General features: G+C 35.1%; 1 long non-coding RNA gene across 2 annotated transcripts in view; it reads right to left on the bottom strand.

Moving 5' to 3' along the window:
• LOC131280474 (uncharacterized) overlaps window positions 1–22,590 on the bottom strand; it is a 74,967-nt gene that overhangs the window by 40,604 nt on the left and 11,773 nt on the right. The window contains exons 3-4 of one of the 2 annotated variants that reach the window (XR_009188088.1): window positions 15,635–15,859; window positions 13,776–13,893 (exon numbers count right to left, since the gene is read on the bottom strand). This is a non-coding gene — a long non-coding RNA (uncharacterized lncRNA). Of the gene's footprint in view, window positions 1–13,775; window positions 14,267–15,634; window positions 15,860–22,590 lie in introns of both variants that reach the window. The other variant, XR_009188086.2, reaches the window with a different exon arrangement.

Raw genomic sequence — 22,590 nt, 5'->3', positions numbered from 1 at the left:
AGGACAAAAGAGCCATGTGTAGGGAAACCACAACTGAGCCCAACACTGTCACCCTGGGGAACATAAGTTGCATAGCAGGGCACACTGGCAAGGCACCAAATTCCTAAGCTATCTGCCCTGACTATAGTGCCTGTATGTCTCCAGAGCCCTCAGGAGCCCCACTATTTGGGGCAATATCTATTTTGGCAGTCAATGAGATCCTGCTGAGATGTATATTAGGGTAACCTCTGGGATCCTGCTGACTCACTTTGAAGTCTCTTAGCCATACAAAGTCATTTGTCTTTACCTTTCCCCCTTTTGGTCAAGGTCTTTTTCCATTGCATTGTTAGTTCATGCTTGGTAGTAATCCCTCAGTGCCAGGGAGGCTTATCCTCAGGAGTCATGCCCCATGCTGGGGGGAAGGTAATGTATTTATATGCTGAGTTCAGTTTAGAGATAGGTCACATGTGAGCAACAACGAGGCTTCCAGGAGGCAACTCTTAAGCACCCTATAATTCTAGGCTAAGTTTCCATTTCAAGAGTAATGATTCATAAGCACAGTCATCAATTTCAAGGGCCTGTCAATGGACCATCCTTCACTAGTCATCCTGGGAAGGCCTGCTATGTTCTCAAATAGAGGAGTGAGAGTCTCTCAAGAACATGGGAGGTACGTAATAGGGAAGGACAGACCAGTGTGTCTAATCTTCAGGGCTTTTACAAGTTAACTATGAATCTTGTCCTTCAAGAAGTGAAGCCTGATGGTTCCCATGGGTCCTGAGGGGAGAGGGAGGGAGGAATAGAATAGATGGAACAGGGGGCATTTTGAGGGTGATGGAAGTGTCCTACATGATCTTGCTATGATGGATACAGGCCATGTCAAACTACATCAAAATTTATAAAAGTTCATAGTCCAAAATGAAAACCAAAAACATGGTTGGTAGCTATGTTTCAATATTTGTACATAAGTTGTAACAAACGTACCATCCACATATAAAATGCTATTAATAGGGAAAGGGGGAAAAGGAGGAGGATGTTGGCTATATGGGATTCCCTTGAATTCAGTATGTGACTTCTCTGTAACCTAAAACTTCTTTGAAGACAAAATGAAAAAAGTAAGACACTGGGGGAATAAATGGAAGAAAATGTCACTGTACATATAGGACAATAGATCTTACAGTGAAGAAAGGCAAAATGCCAAAAAATTTTGTCTTTAATATTTTTTCATTAGTTTTTATTATTCCAAATTTTTATTTAAAAATTTTTTTTGTATTTCTTATTTTTAAAACTATCATTATTATTTCATTTTTTTAATTAATTGTGTTTGGCTATTTTATTGGCTTCAGTTTGGAAGAAGTTTTGGATCACAGAAGGGTTACACTTGTGGCAGGGGAGGATCATTGTGCGGGGAGTCAGTGATGGGGGATACTTGGGAGGAAGCTCACCTGGGCATGCCTATAAGGCATATGTGCACAAATGTTCATGGAGCATTGTGTGGTGGATGGCGATTCACACAATAACCGGAGGAATATCAAATTCCCATCCCTCCGCCACATTCTCTAATGAACACCAAGAATCCCCCGAGCACAGGGGCAATGACTAGTAAATGTTAAATTATTTTGAGTGAAAGAAGCCAGACACAAAAAAATACATTTCATATGATTCCATTTACCTGAATTTAAAGAATAGGAGAAACTAAATCGATAATTATGTCAATCAGTATGAGGAATTTACTGGAAAGTGGCACAACGAACTGTCTGGTCATGGAAATGTGCTCTATCATCTTTTGGGTGGTGAATACATGAGTTTATTTAAATATTAAATTTCACTGACTGGAACACTTAAGGTATGTACATTTTATTTTATGTAAATTATACTTCAAATACAATAAGGGATGTTTTTAGTTAGTTCCACCTGGCTTCCAACTGTTATACACCATGATTTTATTTTTCTTCTCATAGTTATTAATATTCTTATGGTTTACTTTCCCATTAATTTTCCTCAATGTTAATCATGTTATATATGTATGGTGTGTATGTGTAATAGATTTGATATTGAGACATAGGAGGAAAGAGGATTTTTAGTTTAAGAGATCAAAAACTGCATTTGACTCTCTTTGCATTATATCAATTTGGTCCAACATGGTATTTATTAGAAATTCAGTATGAACTTTGTAGATAATGATTGATACATGTCAGGAAAGGTGTTTCTGCAAGTTACATCGAGGTATCCCATGCCTGCTAGGCACTTTTTCCTTAATCTCTATAAATTATCCTAATGCTACTATAATATGAGATGGCTCTCAAATAAATTTGGATAAATTAATTGTATATGCAAATAGACATCTAAATCTCTTGTTGGCTCTTGGCCTTTATTCAGTAAGTATGCAGACAATGGTGAAGAAATATATATAGTCCGGTTGTTAACATTTGCAATAGGCCTGTTTACCTGATCTCAGTGCTAATGATCTTATGAAAAGGAATAATCATTGTTCTCATTCTCCTCACAGCTGGCAGACGATATAGAAAACACAGGCCTAATGACCTGACAGGCTGTGAGTTAAGCCAGGAAAAGAAGGAAAAGATCACTGACTACAATTAGTGTGAATCCCATTAATTTCCTTTTACATACAAACTACCATAAAAAGGGGCTATCTGAACTGATTCTAGCACTATTACTACTCTTTGAGAAAATTTAAATAATATGATCATATAGCATTGGTCTCTGAAACCCAAACTGTTAAATGCTTTAGCTGCTGGAAATGTTATTGAGAAGCTGTTTAAATTGCTCAGGCATTTTAAAAATCATATTAATTGAGATATCCGGCACCACCTGTAAGTACACACTTTGATGAGTTTAGACCAAGGAATACATCCACATCACAAGCACACCGTCAAGAACTGGAGCATTTCTATCAAGCAGCACCCTTCTCAGTCGGCTCCACCGCGCCCCGCGCTCCCAGCCCAGGCGACCACTGAAGTTTCTGCTCCCGTAGATTATTTCAGTATTTGTCTGCCCTGTTTTCTCTTTTCTAAGACCCTCTTTCAAGGATAAGAAAATGAATCAAAGTTACGTCTTAATCCATATAGACTAAAATATCTCCTTTCCTTTTTAAATAGAAATTAGAGAATGCTTACATCTTTCCCACTGGTCATCTAGCACCTTCACATTGATGTGGGTTATGGGTGGGAGGCTGTTGGTCTCTTGGGAGATAACCTGAGCTGTCTGTGTCCTGAGCTGTGGGTGTGGGACAGTGAGAGGCTGCAGTCCTGCCCTTGGTGACCATGGCAACGACTCCAGTCCCGGGAAACAATTTAGCAATGCAAACTCTATGTACAAACCAGTCAGTCCGGGGAGACTCTGATGATGGTGATGCTGAAGTTTAAGGGGATTTGGACTTGGCCACGAATGGGGAAATATAATATAGCCTGTGCATGAATTCAAAATTATCTAATTCTGTGTTCAAGTGTACCTAGAAATCCAATTAAGTAATATAGGCCCTTTAGACTTTGAATGTTCAGAAAGGATGTGTATTCAAGTTTGCATCTTGTGGGTGATATGTTAATTCAAAACCTATCTGGTACTCAGACAAACACTTAACTAACAAAGAAAGTCGTTTTCTTCCATAAAAGCACCATTTCTCCCCACCCTGTATAAAAGGAACTTGAAAATCTTGTTTGAGGCTTGGGGGTTTGGAATAGAAAGCTCCCGAGTCCAGCCCGCAGTAAATAAATCTTTTTTTCCTTCCCAAAATTATTCCTGAGTCCTAGCCTTTCTATACGTAAATAATTGAACCTCTCTCGACTTCTACAACAACGTGGCCCTATTCTAACATTGCAACTGAATTGATAGCTATTCAATTATCAGTTGGTTTCACTGTATTGTCCAAACAATAGTCGCTTGACAGCTATGGACTGAGTGTGTTCCATGTTTCCGACACGCTGCCAGATGCTGGCGTACAGAGCTAATGCAGGCATAATATCTGCTAAAGGACAATTATCACACAGGGACACGAGTGAGGGTGTGCAGGATCGTCTCAGGGCCTGAAGAAGAAATGTTGAAGGAAGTGAAATCTCACACGAGACGGATGGAGGTACAAGAATTTGACAGGAGAAGATGGCAGGGAAATAATTTCCTTCAGAGTAAGAGTTAGAGCAAATGCCAAGAACCAAGCACCAGGATGACTGTGCAGAGCAGAGCCCTTGGAATCAGACCTGGGGGATTTGCCGAGAGGGCAGCAGGGAGCCACAGAGAGTGTTTAGAGGTGGATCCATCACACTGCGTACTTAGGGGAGACTATTCTGGCTTCCCAAACCTTAATATTTTGTCATGCATTTTGCAAGGACACATTCTACCTTTAACAGAGTTATCACCTAATTCAAGAAATTCTTCTTCAATAGATTACCATTATCTAATGTATATACAAGTCTATATCAAAATTTCCCAATGGTTCCAATATATCTTTTATAGTAATTAAGTTGCTCTTCTATTTCTCTCTATATATTATTTTTCATCCAGGCACAGCAAATCAAGACAAAATTTCTGCCTCCAGTTAGCAGTCCTCGCACTTCTCAAATCTATGTGCAATCTTTGACTGTCTTTGGAAAGCAAATTAACTCCACTTCTAGAAAGAAGTGATGGTGATGGAATAATTTAAAAGTAATAGAAACAAAGTGAACTGGATCCTAGGAATCCTCATAAAACATTAAAATGTTGTGTAGGTTTCACAAATTTTCTTTTGCTTAGTCTATTTGCCATATGGCAAATATTAGCAGTTTGTCTTCTTGTCTGACATTTGGGATCGCTATAAATCTTTTTGTGATTTTCTGCCTCCCGTACCAGTGTTTAGGCTGTAGCAAGAATTATGGTTCACAAACTAGAGTTTTTAAATATTATTTTTGTTTTTGTATGGTTTAAACAGTCAAAGCTGTGTAGTTTCATGAGTTTAGCTCTCACACAACACAGAAATTTAGGATTTAGGCAGTGAAGGAAATGAGTAATTAAAATAATATAACATTTAAATTTTATGAGAATTATAAATTTTTGATGGTATAAAATGCTTATTATTTTGCTTAGCAATTGCTTCTTATATAGGGCAGAGCATTGCAGTGAATGACTAGAATTAAGCTTTAAGTTAACTTACCCAAACAGCAAATTATATCCTGGGTGGACTGGAATAAGGATTCTAAATTTCCTGGATTCACTTTAGGGATACAAAATGCAAGGAGGAAAGGAAGCCGGTTCAGGAGGAGATCCAGTTTCCAGACCAGAACCAGACACTGTGGTTTGCTTAGGTTTTGTGCCTTTCTTCACTTGTTAAATTAGGACATTGGATTAATATTTTTCTAAAATGTCTTCCTATAATGATTTCTTTATAGAATTTTTTTTTAAAGCTTGAACAAATGTTTTCTAGTTTGTGTTTTCTTACAAGTCAACAGTCCAGTGAAATTTACAGTCATGATGTTGTGGGCCTGGAAAGCTCTTGACTGTGTTCAAGTCTCTCTGATTAAACCTGGGCATACACATATATTCTTGTGTTCCATTTGATAATGCATTAAAACCACTCATTTGGCTTTTGCTAAAGAAGAGCTCACTTTTAAAATTTTGCTGTCATAAAAGTTAACAATTGACTTTAGGGAAGAGTCAATAGAAATGGCAAACAGAAATAATAGCACCCACCCAAATGATGTAAAACATAATTTGTAATAAACAGCAAAATAAGTGTGTATAAAATGTAACAGGAATGTAGAGGTTATAGTAAAAGAAAGCACTAAGAACAGGAAGAACAGAAGCATTTATACAGCAAATGGACAGGAAAAATATCACTCAATTTCAACGTAGTGCTTGCCTTTGGGGATGGAACGGGTTTGGAGCAGAAGAGGTGGGCTGTGTATGTTAAGGAACTTGCATTTAAAAGCAGATCTGTCAAGATATTCATATTTCCTAAATATATATGGTGAGTACATGGGTGTCATTAGAGTTTCTCTGTATTTTGAGATATTTTATAATAAAAATTTTATAAAATAATTGCACTCAAAAGTCTTTAAGGTAAAAATATTATAATCACCAAAATTCTTATCTTCACTTTATGGTTAGTGGAACAGGTCAATGCATATACCTACTTAATTAAAGTGACTACTGAGGTTAAATAATTTCACATAAGATCACATAGCAAGAAAATAACATCACCGGTAAGTAATGCACCTCAGATTCAAATACGAAATGATGGATTTTAATTACAAGATATTTCTACTATGTCACATACCCATTTATCCTGCTATCAGTCTTTTATTTTCCTTAACTCATAAGGAATTTTTAGTTTCAAGATATAGCAATATTGATAATGATGATGATATCAATAATAATGATAACTTTTACATGGCTCTTATATACCAGGCACTTTTAAGCACATTATTGCTTTTTCTTATTTAATTAGTCACTTAACCTCCACAACAACCCTATAAAGTAAGTACATTATTATCATCTTGACTTAAAAATGAGGAAATATGGGAGCAGATGTAGCTCAGTGGTTGAGCACCTGCTTCCCATGTCCAGGTCCTGGGTTCAATCTCTGATACCTTCTAAAAATAAAAATTTTAAAAATGAGGAAACATTATCTGATCATTATCATAGGAATTATTTCTTCCTTTTCCTTAGTTTGCAACTATGCCATTGCTCTCTTAATTCATCACCATCCATTCTTGAGGAGATTTAAAAATGACTTAAAAATATTATTAAATTTTAAACTCAAATTTATTGGAATTTTAGAGAAACAAATTTATGTGGCAAGTAACTTTTAATATGAAAATATAATACTCTCTTTTTCAAGAAAATAATGTTTGAAAATCATTTTATAGAAGGGTCTGTTAAGGGGCTTTATATGGAAATTTAGAAGGAAATTTGAAAAAAATTCCTTAACATTATTATACCCTTAAAATTATTGCCATCTTTACTTTATTTTTCTTGTATGATTTCAAAAATATATGTCAATTGATGTAGATAATTTTATGAACTAAAATTGCAAATTAAAACTGAATGTAAAATATGGAAAGGAAGAACATTGTCTCTCTCAGATTTTTTTTTTTTGAGCTCCAGCTGCTAAAATGTCTTAAAAGAAAAGACATATCCTTCACAAGAAATTTGTTAAGTGTCCAGACCATTTAATTACAAATTACCATTTCCCAATAAAGGGCCTCAGGATTCCTTGAGAAAATGTACCCAGAGCTAGGGGAAAAAAAAACAAAAGCAAAAACCACAATGAGTCTGGAAGGTTCAGTTGTGACACAAAACAAATAATGTGAATGCCAAATTTACAGGGTTCCCACTGACCAAATATAAGATAATATGGCCATCAAATTAATGATAGTAACCTGATATTCATGGAATAAAATAATAATAAAATATTCCAAATAAATGTAGATAAAAGAAAAGTGAATGTATAGAAAGAAAGTATATAGACAGAGAATGGAAAGCATTTCCTTTAGTAGAAAAGAAATTTCATATGCAGAGTAAAGATTGGAGTTAGAAAAGTAATGTTTTGCAACTGTCATACTAATACTAATAATTGTTTCAGCTAAAAATTAAGGTTGCTAAAGTTAGCACTTAAAAATTAAATGATAAACAATTACATTTACATAGTTTCAAAATTTCTCCCAAGAAATTTCTTATTAATTACAAATATTTAAGAAAAATATGTACATCATATATAGATCAATTGACAAATAGAAATAGAAAAAGCAGTTCCAAAAATTAGAACAAGAGAGAGAAAATGAACAAATGATAAAGTAAATGGAGGAAAATAGTAATTGATGCATTTACATAAAAAGTAAAAGGGAGTTCCTTTTTCTACTTTTAAAAGTTTTCTGGTGAATATGGTTCTTTTGGTGGTATGTATGCCTGGACCTATTGCCTCATAACAAGTTGTAGAACACACATATAATTGGCATCCTGGAGGAAGCATAAGACAACTATTTGAAGAAATATTTCACTATATAATTGCTGTAAATTTATAAATCTTTTGAAAACTATAAACCTACAGTAAGACTCAAACATTCTAAACACAAATTATACCACACCAGATACATAGGGACATCATACCTAAATTCCTAAAATATATATATATATATAAAGAGAAAATCATAAAAAGCAGCCAATGAATAAGAAACATATTACCACAAAACAACAAACATAAGAATAATCACAGAATTTTCTTCAGTAATGATTTAAGTAAAAAACAAACAAGAAAATGGCATCTTTAAAGTACTGAAAGAAGTTAACTATCAACCTAGATTCTTACAGTAAATGAAAGCAACTTTTCAAATATCAAGATAAAACAAAGTCATGTTCAGGAAAACAAAAAGTGAGAGACTTTGTCTCCAGCGACCTGCCCTACAAGAAACATTGCAATATGTTCTTTAGGCTGGGAGAAAATTACACCTGGGATTTAAACACAGGATAGATGTATGAGCTGCAAATAGAATATATTGGGAAAATAAGGCAGACTATGTTAATTTTTTTAAAGTATATTAAAGGAACGAAGATTTGTGGTTCTGTTGCAGAATTGAGGGGTACCCCAAGAAAGTACATAAGGCAACTTTTTTGGGAGGTGGAAATATTGGCTGTATACATGTCAACATTCATCAAATGGCAAATTAAAAGTAATTGCATATTACCATATATAAATTACACATCAACAAATTTAACTAAAATAATCAATGTGGTCCCACAAAAACCCACTGAGGTAGATTGAATTCTGTACCCCGGTTTAGACTTTTTCCTAATGGTAACTGCATTCCTGTGTGTAAGCCCTTTTTAAGTAGGACCCTTTGTGAGGTTATCTGTAGTTAAGGTATGGCCCACCTAAATGAAGGTGGGTCTGAATCTGCATGACTGGTAGCATTTTAAGGAACCAGAAGCTTGAAGTCTGCAGAACCCAGAGGGTTGACCCAAGAAAGAAGACATGGCCATGGGGTGGGAGGCACAGGTGGAAGCAAAGAACACCCGGGATCACCAGCAGCCAGCACCAGGGTGTGCAGTATTTGGGGGCCAAATACACCTTGCTTGCATCTCGATGTTGGACTCGGAGGCCATGCTCTGATGAGTTCCCTTTGTTTAAGCCAACTCATTGTGTGGTATTTGTGATCTTAGCCCGGTAAAGTAAGACACCCGTGTAAAGGATCAAAAGGGACTATTTTGTGGGAATGGGAGTATTTCCCTATCTTAATAGCAGGGGTGGTTACAGGGGTATAAATCTATTAAAAACAATCTAACTACACATAAAATGAAAGAATTTTATTTTATATAAATGATACCCTAATAAAGTTGATTTAAAAATTCTACCCAAGTTTATTACCCATTATATTTTCTTAACATTTTAGTGCATGTTCTCTCGTTATTTCTACTGTAGAGGGTTTTCTATTGCTATCTTTAAGGCTATCAGCTTTATCACTGTCTCCATTTCTATCTATATTTCAGTTTCAGTTTTTCTATCTCTTACTCTAGACCTCATTTCAGAATGGTACTATAAGCATATATATATATACACACACATATATATACCATGATCATGTGGGTTTTATACCAGATATGCAAAGGTGGTTCAACATAAGAAAATCAATCAGTGTGATACACCACATTAATAAATTGAAGAAAAAATATAACCTTACTTGATTAAAAACATTCTGAAAGATAAAAATAGAAGAAAATTTTCCAAATATGATAAAGTACATATATGAAATCCCATAGCTAACATTGTACTCAACAGTGAAAGGCTGAAAGCTTTCCCGGTGAGCTTGGGGGAAAAGACTATGCCAGCTCTTTCCACTGTTACTGAATATTGTGCTAGAAGTTCTAGCTAGAGCAATTAGGTTAGATAAAGAAATAAATGGCACCCGAATAGAAAAGGAAGAAGTAAAACTTCAACTATTCACAGATGATATGATTCTATACTTAGAAAATCCCAAAAGTCCACAACAAAACTACTAGAATAGACAATTTTAGCAAAATGGCAGGAAGCAAGAGTAATATGCAAAAATCAATATCATTTCCAAATACTACAAATGAGCAAACTGATGAAGAAGTCAGAAAAAATACCATTTATAATAGCAACTAAAAGAATCCAATATTTAGTAATAAAACTTAACTAAGGACATGAAGGACCTGTATGCAGGAAACTACAAAACACTGCCAAAAAAACCAAAGAGCTCAATAAATGGAAGGGCATCCTGTGTTCATGGGTTGAAAGAATAAATATTGTTAAAGGGTCAATTCTAAGTAAACTATTCTACAGATTTAATGCAGTCCTGATAAAGATTCCAACAGCCTTCTTTGTAGAGTTGGTAAAGCCAATTATCAAATTTATCGGAAGGGTAAGGGTCACTGAATAGCCCTAGTCAAGTGATTATTTTTACTTATTTTCTTTTTTGGTCATGTGACTTTTGACTAGGCTGTCAAACCGACCCAGCTGGGGCAGAAGAGCCTATTTAACAAATGGTGCTGGAAAATATGTATATCCATGTATAAAAGAAAGAAAGAGGATCCCAATCTCACACCCCATACAAATATTACCTCAAAATGAATCAAGGACCCAAATACATACATATAAAAAAATAGAACCATAAATCTCTCAGAAGAAAGTGTAGGAATATATCTTCAAGATCTTGTGGTAGATGGTCATTTCTTCAACCTTATACCCAAAGCACAAGCAATGAAAGAAAAATAAATAAATGCTACCTCTTCAAAAGTAAATATTTTTTGTATTTCAAATTGTTTTGTCAAGAAGGTGAAAAGGCAGCCTACTAAATGGGAGAAAATCTTTGGAAACCACATATTCAATGAGGTTTTGATTTCCATGTTAAATAAAGAAATCATACAATGCTATGACAAAAGGAAAAGTAACCCAATTAAAAAAATTAACAAAAGATTTGAATAGACATTTTTCCAAAGAGGAAATATAAATGGCTAAAAGCACATGAAACAATGTTCAACATCACTAGCTATTAAGAAATGCAGATTAAAACTAAAATGAATCTCATCCCAGGCCTTACAGAATGGCCATTCTTAAAATAACAACAACAAAACAAATAGAAAACTACAAGTGCTGGAAAGGATGTGAAGAAAGAGGAAGACTCTTTCACTGTTGCTGAGAGGGTAAAATGGTTCAGTGTCTGGTCTGTGGAAGATGGTTCAGTGTTTCCTCCAGAAACTAAATAAAGAACTGCCATATGACACAGCAATCCCATTACAAGGATGTATTCAGAAGAACTGAAAGCAAGGGTATGAACAGATTATTTGCACACCGATGTTCATAGCAGAATTATTCACAATTGCCAAAATATGGAAACAACCTAAGTGCCCGTCAACCAATAAATGGATAAACAAAATGTGGGTATATACAAATGATGGAATACTGTTCAGCTGTGAGAAGAAACAAACCGGGGAACCACATGGAAACCCGGATGAAACTTGAGGATGTTATGTTGAGTGAAATAAGCCAGACACAAAAGAACAAATACTGTCTTGTCTCACTGATATAAACTACATGTGATGTGTAAATTTATGGAGTTAAAATACAGAGTATAGGTTAGTAGGATACAGAATGTGGGTGGAGAAGCAGAAGCTGATAGTGAATGTACATTTGTACATTAATAAGGACAATTGTGGCTGGTAATGGAGTCGAGTTGACAGTAGCACATTATAATGAATATAAATAACCCTGATAATTTATAAATGTGATTGTGGCTGAAAGGGGTAGACTAAGGAGGTTAATTGAAAGACAGCTAGAGGATAATCTACGGACTATAGAACATAGTGATTTTGATGGTAGATGAGGATTGTGGTTAGTAATAGAAATATAAGTATGTTCTTTTACTACAAGGTTTTAAGAATATGGTGATATATGGGAAAAATACAACTAATGTAACTTATGGTCTATAGTTAAGAGTAATATTGTAATATTTTTGTTGCAAAGGCAAAGAAGATGCTCTATCAATGCTAAAGGTCAAATAATAGTTTTATGAATATGAATATAATTAAGCATTTTGTCCTTTTCCTCTCATTTGCAAGGAAATCTTGGTCATATCATTTAACCAATCTGTGCTCATTTATGTATCTTCCTGAATACTGGAGAAACAATTGAGTTTGTTTTTAGGATCATATGAGTGAAATGTGCCTGGGCAGAATTTTTTAGAGTAATGCTTACATAATTCGTTAAGCTGCATTTTGTCTATTTTATTTTTGAAGTTGAAACAGTTTAATTTTAAAAAATGCTACAATACTATTCCTACTTTTTAAGTTTTCTATGAAGCAACATTTCAAAAACATTTTGCCGTAATTACTAAGTATTGTCTTGCAATTTGTATTTGAAAGTTATTTATTATTTAACATATCCCGCATTTTTATATTTTTGACAGATAGTGTTAGTACAAATAACACAGCAATGAATATTTTAATATACTTATACTCACATATTTTTCTGATAATTTATTTGAATATATTAAGATGTTAAGTTGTTTGAGTCTTACTCAGTTTTGTGATATTTGATTCCATGATGTACTTCAGGTGCTGTAACTATATATTTTTTAGTAGCAGTATATTAAGTGTTCACTTTTTACAATCTTGTCAATAGACTGGTTTCCACAGGATGAAGGAATAAAATATGGATTAGAGTGGACTTACTGGTATTCTACTATAGAACTATTGTGACTCTATCAATGAAAGAAATTGTATCATTGATGTGGAAACAGTGGCCACGGTAGTTGCTGAGGGCAGGGAGAGGGAAGAGGAGGTGTGATGTGGGGGCATTTTCAGGACTTGGAGTTGTCCTAAATCATATTGCTGGTTAGATGCTGGACATTATATATCCCGCCATAACCCACTGAATGGACTGGGGGAGAGTGTAAACTACAGTGTAAACTATAATCCATGTGGTGCAGCAGTGCTCCAAAATGTACTCATCAAATGCAACCAATGTGCCACAATGACAAAAGAGGTTGATGGTATGAGAGGAGTGAGGGGGCTGGGGTGTGGGGTATATGGGAACTTTTAATATTTTTTAATTTAACATTTTTTTGTGATCTATGTATCTTTAAAAAAAAAGACAAAAAAAATTTTAAATAAAATACATTTTAAAAAAGATTTAATTTTTTGTTTTCTAAGCCCTTCTTTATTAAGGACAAAAATTATAAAATGTATCAATAAATTTAATTTCCATTTTACAAATATTTATGAGATTCAATAGATTTTATGTATTTTTAATTTGCATTTCTTTATGAATTTATTTAACAATCATTGGTCTATAGTGTGCATTTTAAAATTAGGCTGCTCAGTTTCAATTTACTGATTTTTAGGAGTTCCTTATATATTAAATAATCCAATATTTTTGACATTTAGCTACAAATATTTTGGCATCACTCACATACTTTTTAATAGAGATATAGGATTCTTTCTTCCATATATCATTTGTTGATAAATGAAGGCACTTATTATTGATTTGTAGTTAACCACTTATCCAAATGTTTATTAATAAGCCATTCATATTAATTTAATTCTGCCCCAAATGAAGGCAAGATAATTCCTGGACCTAGTGTTTCTAACTGTAAGATGATAGTATTGTGAAAATTAAGTCAATCAATTCATGGATAGCTAAATTTTTTCTCTCCTTAGCAATTACTGTTACCTGAATTTATTTTATTTGTTTAGTTCAAGCCTTCATTATCTAGATCATTCTAGTTGTTTATTGATGTATAACAAAGCACCACACAGCTTAGTAACTGAAACTACAATGTATCATTGTCACTTACATTTCTGTGGGTTGATTGGGCTCAGCCTCCTGCCTGCAGTTGGCATCCCATGGCTGCGGTCAGCTGAAAAGTCCACTGAGTTGGCCACGCTTGCTGTATTGATCATGGACGTCACCATCTGTGGTAATTTGAAGGTGTATGTACCCAAGAAAAATATGTTCATAAATCTGATCTATTCTTGTGGCTGTGAACCCACTGTAAGTAGGAAATTTTGATGAGGTTGCTTCAGCTAAGGTGTGGCCTTCCTCAATCAGGATAAGTCTTAATCCTACCACGGGAGTCATTTAGGAAAGAGTGAAATTCAGACAGAGAGAAGAACGCCATGGAAGTAAAAAGCTGAAATCAGTGAGACCCAGAAGAAGAGAAGGCGAGCCAGCAGATGCCGCCATGTGCCTTGTCATATGGTGGGAGAGCCAAAGATCACCGACAGCCGGTCTTTGGGAAGAAAAGACATCATCTTGATGAAGCCTTGATTTGGATATTTTTCTGGCCTTAAAAAAGTGAGCAAATAAATTCCATTGTTTAATCCAGTCCATTTTATGGGATGTGCTCTGACAGGCTAGGAAACTAACCCCGTGGCTCATTCCAATCATAGTGCAAGTCAGCAAGGCCAAATCCAAACGGAATGGAATCAGTCTCTGCCTCTCAGTAGCAAAGCAGAAAGAGATTTAGGGTCATATTTGTTATCACAGTCTACCCAACTTAATGTAAGCTTATTGGTGGCAGGGTATTGGCTTTTTAACTGCTGCTTAACAATACCTAGAATAGCAATTAGGATTCGCCAAAAATATGTTTTTTGTACCTGTTTTATGCCATTAATCTATCCATTCTTTCACCAGTACCATACATTTAAAATAACACAAATTTTGCAATATATTTTAGTCCCTAACAGGGTTGTTTGTATATGTTTATTGTCATGCATGAACATAATAGTGAAAAGAAGCTCTTTACTGCTACTATCTTGTATCCTCCTCCCCTCCAAGATGCCTTCTCATCTGTTTGCTCGTTGTTTTTGCTCATTGTTTGTGCTCATTGTCTGCTCATTGTTTTTGCTTGTTATCTGCTCATTGTCTATTTCTTTTTTCTTTAGGAGGTACTGGGAACTGAACCAAGGATGTGGGAGGCAGGTGCTCAACTGCATGAGACACATCTACTCCCTACTCATTTGTTTCTTTGCTCATTGTCTACTTATTGTTTTTTTGCTTGATGTCTGCTCATTGTTTGCTTGTCTTCTTTAGGAGGCACTGGGAACCAAACCCAGGACCTCCGATGTGGGAGGCAGGCACCCAATTGCTTGAGCCACATCTGTTCCCTAGTATCTTACTTTGAAAATGTTTCATTGGGTGGAGATGTGGGAAGAAGGGGGGGGGGGGGAGTTATATTTTCCAACTTGGCATGTTCTGTAATGTACATATCCTGAAGTTTGTCTTACAAACTGTTTTTTAAAAACCCATCTCTTACTCACAGTACTTCTTTTCTGCAACTAAAAGGACAAAGTCCAAGTTGTCAATATTTTATTTTCCTGGAGCTCTCCTTTCCAATTCCAAAAATTCATAGGTATGTTTTCAATCTTCTAAGCAACTTCAGGCAAGAGTTTGACTAAGTATTTCATTACTACAAAACACATCTCCAATTTTTCTTCCTCTTAAGGCCGTTCTTTAATTTGCCCAACCCTTTCTGACAGTTTCTACATGGCCTTCTTATTCAAAACCATGTCAGGAATTTTAGGTTTTATAATGGCAATTCCTGTTTCCTGGTACCAATTTCTGTATCAATCAGCCCTTATACTACAAAAAAAATAATAATGCTCATCACAAATATCCACAGAAGTGCAGTGAATAAAGCTAAGCAGTACTTACCTCAGGAGGTGGCAGGGACACGGGGGTTGGGTTCATCCCAGGTGGATCTTCTCTCTGGGCCAGCAGGCTAGCGTCTTAGGGCAGAAGGTCAGCAGTTGCCTAAACGTTTTCCAAAATTTTGGTCAGGTCAGCCCTGTTGGTATCCCATTGGCCAAGGCAAACCACAGGGCTGAATGCAAAGTCCTGGGACAGGAAGATGGACTCCACTTTTTTTCATGGGAGGGCCTGCAAAATCACATGGTGCAAAGGGCATGAATATATAAATCAATCCAACCTGAGGCAATTTTCAAATTTCTTGCCTGGGTAATGCAGGTTCATTTCATTTGTACTTATATTATTTTGGCATTTTATCTATATGAACAGAGTTCATAGAGTATTCTAAGAAACACACAAATAAGGTAACTTGAGAAGGTGATGCATTCTAAGATATGATAGGTAAGGATTAATAAGCAGTTAGAAGAGCAGTGATGATTAGTCATGAAGAGCTGGTCTCAGCCAAAATATACCTTGACCCAAGTCATGGTTTCTCATTAAGTAACCTAACAATTTTCTCGCTGTTGTTACAAACTTCTTAAATTTTTTCTCCTTTTTCTCTAAGTCTAAGAATTTTATTATACTTACTTCTTAGGATTTTAGTCAGGATGAAAAGAGTTAATTTTTGTAAAATCATAAATGATACATTTCATGTAATAAATAAATACTAAGTGTAGAGAAGGCCACTTTGAGGAGGTGACATTTGGGTTGATAATTGAATAATGAAAATAAACCATCTGTAAGAATATTTGTGCCAAAAAAACCCTCTAGGCAGAGGATACAACAATATAAAGTTCAAAGATGAAAGAAGCTTGACCTCCTGGACGCAAAGGAAGAAAACCAGCAGATTATTTGTTCATTTGTATGAATTCAAGTACTTTCTGCATGTGGATAAAGCCCAATGCTTCGTTACCAGACTTGCCATTTTAATATTTTCTTGAATCTCGTGCTTTTTAATTCCTAGAGGACATTTAAAAATCTTTGCTCTTTTTAAAACACAGTATTTTGAAACTTGGAATCATTATATTTTCCTTAGCATGACATCTTTTTCCTCCTTTTAATAAAAATGGAGACATTATTCTTTAGGTCCTCAAGAAAAATGATTCTCTAAGTTTCCTTTGCTTTCTCAGCACTCCTGTCTCATTTACCCATTCAGTCACCGTGTGTTATAGATTTATTCTCTGAGGTATCCACAATATTGCTTTCTTTCTCTCGATCTCTGTAACTACAATCCTAATCAAGCCCAGAATTATCTCATTCATGGTCTGCCTCATTCTCAATTAAAACTCTCTGTAAGCAATTAATAACATCTCTTCAATGTCTTCATCTTTAAAACAGTGGAAGAGGTGAGATTTAAAACATGCATTCATTTCTTTATTTTAAAAACACTAACCATTCTAATATACATGCATTCAGCAACTATGTATTTATTTCCTACTAAGTTGGAATGAGCCTCACCTGCAAGTCTTCTGATACTACTGAGTTTCTAATTCAAAGAATATCAAACAGAAGACCAATGAATGCACACATGGTCATTCAAGAGAAGCATGATTATTAATATTTGAAGACTAAATAGAATTGAAGAAAACAGATTCTGTAGACACTCATTTAGAACTTAATTTTTGTAAATCTAAGAACCTAACTTTTCCTGAAATGGTCATTTTTAACATCCTATTTATTGAATAAAAACAATACTTAAAAATGGCCTGATTATGTTTTTTTCTAGTTTAAAAATATGAAATAATTTTGTAGGATACATTACAAAATGGGTCATTTGATGGTGCTTAATTTTTCAGTTTGGCAATGATCAAGTAAAATTTTGTTCTGAGCAATTAAATATTTTGGTGATTACCAATGCATACTTAAATTGCTATCAATGAATGTAATGTAACGTAAAGTAAAATTACACTGGATTTAATGTTCACTACCTTCTATACTATTTAGATTTGGATAAATAAAGCTAGTATATTTATTAAAAGGAAAACATTAATTTAAAATTACTCTTTAGTGAATGTATTTGGTAGGAAGAAACTTTGTATTACATATTTAAAACAGCTTGTGAATATATTTTATTCCCCAATATTATGATGAAATTTTAATACTGAACAAATATTCTATTTTATTTCTTTTTACAATACATATGTGTTTTTGTTGTTGTTGTTGTGTGCGTCTACTAATGTTGAACACTGTGTGCTAAAGTTCAAACTTCATTTCAACAGAATCTATTCGTAACTCATCAAATGACGTATAGTGGGCATATGTTTGTCCATACAGATCAAATACTAATTCCTGACTTTACAATGTTAAAGCTGAATGAGAGGATACAAAAAAGGATCTAAAATATTACAGACAGAAAGACCAGAGAAGTCATTTCCTCAAGTGCTTTCTCTTCTCTAGGGGAAGCCTGTTTTTTTTGCTTTAAGAATTAAGATAATCAAGTGAAATTTTCATTTCTCTTTGCTAAACTCAACTTCAAGCTCTATAGGACTAAAATATAAATCACTTAAAAGAAGAGTCTGGAAAGTACCTAGTCAAAACCTAAAGACATTTCATAATAAAACCATGAAATAATCTAATCCCAGGCACACATTTTACACTGAATAGGGAGGGCTTTTCCATGTCATCATGCTTTGGGGAGAAGAGTCAGATATCCAGGCCCTGCTTTTTATTAAGAAGGATCTCTGTGATTTTGTTGACTAGCAGCTTATGTCTTTCTTATTTGTCCTCTAAACTTTATGCTTAGAACAGTGTGATACATGAATTCTGTGTCTACCCTTTCTGATTATATTTTTGAATGGCTTTTAAAATAGTATATTCAAATTAGCTGCTTGATATTTCTACTCTCTGTGGTTAGGAATTGTGCTCTCTTCTGTTTAATGCGATAAATAAAGATGAGGTACTTCCTGGGATACTGATCCCAAGTAAATGATAAGGCAACAAGTAATTGTCTTTGTTTTCCTTATGTTGCCTTGTGACACAGTAAATTATATTAACCTCTATCAATTCATCAACCATGATTATAGTGAAGGAAAATGAATTTTTTGTTTACAATTATTTCTGGAACCTATTTCATTTAAAAGCATATATGGGAATCACCTATATCCTATATGTGACTTTTCTGAAACCTAAAGCGTCTTTGAACAAAATGAAAAAATTAGACTCTCAGCAAATAAATGGAAACAAGTGTCACTATACATGCAAGACAACAGATCTTACGATGAAAGACATAATGTTAAAAAAATTTTAATTTTATATTTTTCATTTTTCATTTTTATTTAGTTCATTATTTCAAAGTTTTAAAAAAATTTATTTTTAAAGCCAACATTATTATATCATTTTCCTATTAATTGAATTTGGTTATTTTGTTGGCTTCCATTTTGGAGAAGTTTTGGATCACAAAAGGGTTACAACTGTAGCAGGGGAGGATCATTGGTGTGGGGTATCAGAAAGGGGGATGCATGGGAGGAGGTTTACCTGGGACACACCTATAAGACATATGAATGTGCTCAAGTGTTCATGGGGCATGGTCATAGTGGGTGGAGATCCACACAATAACCAAAGAAATATCAAATTCCTATCCTGGGGAGCTCCACAACATTCTCTAATGGGACAGCAAGAATCCCCTGAGTACAGGGGCAGAGACTAGTGAAGAAGGATGGATGATTGACAGATCCTTGATTGTGATTACTGTATTTATGAATCTTTACTTGTGAAATTGAAAGTTAGTATAGTATTTTAGGGTGCCTCAGTGTTACCTCCTGATATTCTCCTTGTTGCTCAAATGTGGCCCCTCTCTAAGCCAAAACTCAGCATATAAATGCCTTACCTTCCCCCCAGTATAGGACATGATTCCCAAGGAAGAGCCTCCCTGGCACTGAGGGATTACTACCAAACACCAACTAGCAATGCAAGTGGAAAAAGACCTTTACTGAAAGGGGGAAAGGGTAAAGACAAATGAGTTTATATGGCTAAGGGACTTAAAGTGAGTTGGGAGGACATTTCAGAGGTTACACTTATGTTCATCTCAGCAGGAATTCATAAACTGCCAAAGTAAATATTACCTCACATAGTGAGGCTCCTGAGGGCTCTGGAGATACCCAGACACTATAGGCAGGGAAGACAGCTAAGGAGTTTAGCTTCCTGACAGTGGGCCCTACTTTGGAACTTACATTCCCCAGAGAGTTAGAGTTGTACTCAGTTGTGAACATGTGCAGTCCCTACACATGGCTCTGCTGCCCCTCTATAGGAACCCATAGTTAGTACTATTGTTGATGGTTGTATGTCCAAGAGTCTTAAAGCTTTGGGCTGTCCATGTGCCAGTTGGGTCCTGAATCTCTACAGACTTGTAACACCTATTCTCCAGTTCACTGAACTCAACCAGGACAACTAACAAGGAGAAGATGACTGACAACAACCATCTCAAGGAACAGAGATCTGCAACTGTAAGCAAGAATGTCTCATCCATCTGCCCCACGTGACCTAAGCCCCCTCTCAATTACACATGTAGTGGGCATCACCATCACGGAATCCTCAGGATTGAGGAATGGATGATGGACTAGAGTGGGCTTACAGTTGTTCTACTGTAGACATATTGTGATCCCAGCAATGGAAGAACTTTTATCACGGATGTGGAGTCAGTGGCCACTGGAGGTTCTGAGGGGAGGGAGAGTGAAAAATAGGTGTAATTTGGGGGCATTTTTGAGACTTGGGAATTATCCTTAATGACATTTCAATGAGATACAGTCCACTGTATATCACATAGTAACTTGCAAAAATGTGCGGGAGAGAGCATAAACTACAATTAAACTATACTCATCACTTAGTGGCAATGCCACGAGATGTGTTCATCAATTGTGACAAATGTACCACACTAATGCAGGATGTTGCTGATGTTGGAAAATGTGGGGAGGACTAGGGAGTGGGCATATTGTAATCTCTATATTTTTGTGTAACTTTTATGTAATCTAAGTTTCTTTTAAAAAAATAAAAAATAAAAAAGTGTGTTAAAAAATGAATAAAAAACATATATGGAGATCCGATATGGGAAGATGACAGAATAGGAAGCTCTGGGTATCAATCCCTCCACCTAAACAGCTATTGAACTGGCAGGAACCATCTTAATCAAATATTATGAAACTCTGGAGTCTTGTGGAACATTGTGAAGTATCCAGAGAAGAGGTTGGTAAATTGCAGTAAATACCAGTGAGTTTCACCCTCTCTGCAGCAGCTACTACCCCCATCGCTTGGCCTCATGGTTGGTTGGCAGCAGTGGGGACTGTATCCCAGGCTCCTGTTTTGAATAGTTGTTGCAAGGGAATTCATAAAGTCCTAGTCCTCCAAACTCCAGAGGTGTGTGCTCTGATCACAGATCTCTAACTTTGATCTGCTACTTCAGATCACTGAAGGCTGACTCCGAGAGTGGCCATTGTTCCAAACTCCTATCTTGGGTAAAGATAGGAGAGCAATCTTAAAGACAGTAACCTCCCTCAAAACTATGGAAAAATCAGAGAATGGCAGAACAGATAAAAAAGAATAACCCAGCTGTATGTTTTTCACAAGAGACTTACCTTAAATTCAAAGACATTCAGTTTCAGCTGAAACTGAAAGAATGGAAAAAATATATACCATGTAAGTAGTAACAAAAAGAGAGCTGGGTTAGTTATACTAATATCAGATAAAATGTATTTTAAATTTAAAAAAAAACTGTTAAGAGGGACAAATAAGGCACTATAAACAGATAAAAGGGTGAATTAAAAAAAAAAGACATAGCAATTATAAATATATATGTGTCTATCAGCAAAGCCCCGAAATATATGAAACCAATATTGACGGAATTACAGGGAAAAATAGACACTTCTACATTAATAGTAGGAGATATCAATATGTCACATTTAGTAATAGATAGAAAATCTAGACAGAAGACAAATAAAGAAACAGCAGACTTGAACAATAATCTAAAACAACTAGACCTAATAGAAATACATAGAAACTTCTCACAACATCATGAGATACCCACTTGTATCTAGTGCACATGGATTATTCCACGATAGAACATGTGTTAGGCCAAAAAAATTCTCAACAAATTAAAAAAATATTGAAATCATGCAATATATCCTCTCTAACCACAGTGGAATGAAGCTAGTAATCAATAAAAGTGGGAGGAGTGGAAACCTCACAATATGTGGTAATTAAATGTGTACTCTTTTTTGTTAAAGGACATTTATATATATTTATTTACATTATTGTCTTTTATTTAAAGATACATAGATAATACAAAATGTTACATTAAAAAATATAAGAGGTTCCCATATATTCCCCCACCCCCACTCCTCCCACATCAACAACCTCTTTCATCAGTGGGCACATTCATTGCATTTGATGAATACATTGTGGAGTGCTACTACACTGCAGGGATTATAGTTTACATTGTAGTTTACACTCTCCTCCAGTCCATTCAGTGGGTTATGGGAGGATATATAATGTCCTGCATCTGTCCCTGCAATATCATTCAGGACAACTCCAAGTTCCAAAAATATCTCCATGTGTGTACTCTTAAATGACTAATGAGTCATAAAAGAATTCACAAGAGAAATTAAGAGATGTCTTGAAGGGAATGAAAATAAAAACACAATACACCAAAACTTATGAGAAGCTACAAAGGCAGTGCTGAGAGGGACATTTATGGCTCTTATAAAAGAAGAAGGAGCTCAAATCAAAGTCCTCATCTCGAAACTAAGGTAACTAAAAAAGAAAAGTTATCTAAACACAAAGCTAATGGAAGGAAATAACAAAGATCAGAGTGGAGATAAATAAAACAGAGATTACAAAAGCAATGAAGAGAATCAATCAAACCAAAAGTTGGTCCATTGAAAAGATCAATAAAATCAACAAAACTTTAGCCAGACTGATGAAGAAAAATGAGA

This window comes from Dasypus novemcinctus, chromosome 11, assembly GCF_030445035.2.
Source record: "Dasypus novemcinctus isolate mDasNov1 chromosome 11, mDasNov1.1.hap2, whole genome shotgun sequence".
Lineage (NCBI taxonomy): Eukaryota > Metazoa > Chordata > Mammalia > Cingulata > Dasypodidae > Dasypus > Dasypus novemcinctus.
The sequence above is the reverse complement of the archived record's forward strand: the minus strand, read 5'-3'. Positions and strand labels throughout refer to the sequence as shown.